Source organism: Vigna umbellata, chromosome 7 (genome assembly GCF_029865625.1).
Source record: "Vigna umbellata cultivar VRB3 chromosome 7, Vumbellata_1.0, whole genome shotgun sequence".
Lineage (NCBI taxonomy): Eukaryota > Viridiplantae > Streptophyta > Magnoliopsida > Fabales > Fabaceae > Vigna > Vigna umbellata.
In genome coordinates this window covers 33,577,250-33,577,952 of record NC_142171.1, presented here as the reverse complement: position 1 = coordinate 33,577,952, position 703 = coordinate 33,577,250, and positions in this window count along the sequence as shown.

The window sequence follows — 703 nt, the reverse complement described above, 5'->3', positions numbered from 1 at the left end:
CTTAGTCTTTTGCACTCCTGGGCAAAACCAAGACGAAAACCAGGGAACTACTCAAACATCAGGAAGCTGACACAGACTCGACAGATAGACAACAAAGACTCAACAAAGACAGAAACAGAATTACACAGTTCTCCAAGAATCTGGACCAAGAAAGGAAGTAGACAATATCCAACACAAAATCAAGGAAATCAGATACTCATGAAATCATCCAAGCACTTCCAAGCATGGCAAAATTATCAATCAGTTCAAGAGATGAATCAAAAGCAACAGAGCCTCACAGGTGCACACAATCAGTGTTTCTCTCAAGTGTTTAAGGTAAATCAATGTCACTCAATGCACTCAAGAAAGCAATCACAAACAGACTTGGCAAGCCTCTAATATCAACACTCAAGCACATACGCATGTTTAAATCAAAAGGTCTTTTCATGGTTGTAATGGGGCCAAGGACAAGGCATGATATATCTGGATAAGAAGCTACAAACCATAAGGAACAGAGGAGCAATGGGGAACAAGTGTAAACACATTCAAACACACCCACAACCTCTAACTCCATCCTCTTCTTGACTCCATTATTCACATTTTTTTTTCACTATTTTTCTGCTCTTCTTTTTTTTTCATCTTGTCTCTTTTCTTTTCTCTCTTTTCAAAACAAAACTGTAAAAGACAAGATACATATATTTACCAAAACAAAACAAGAGAGGAA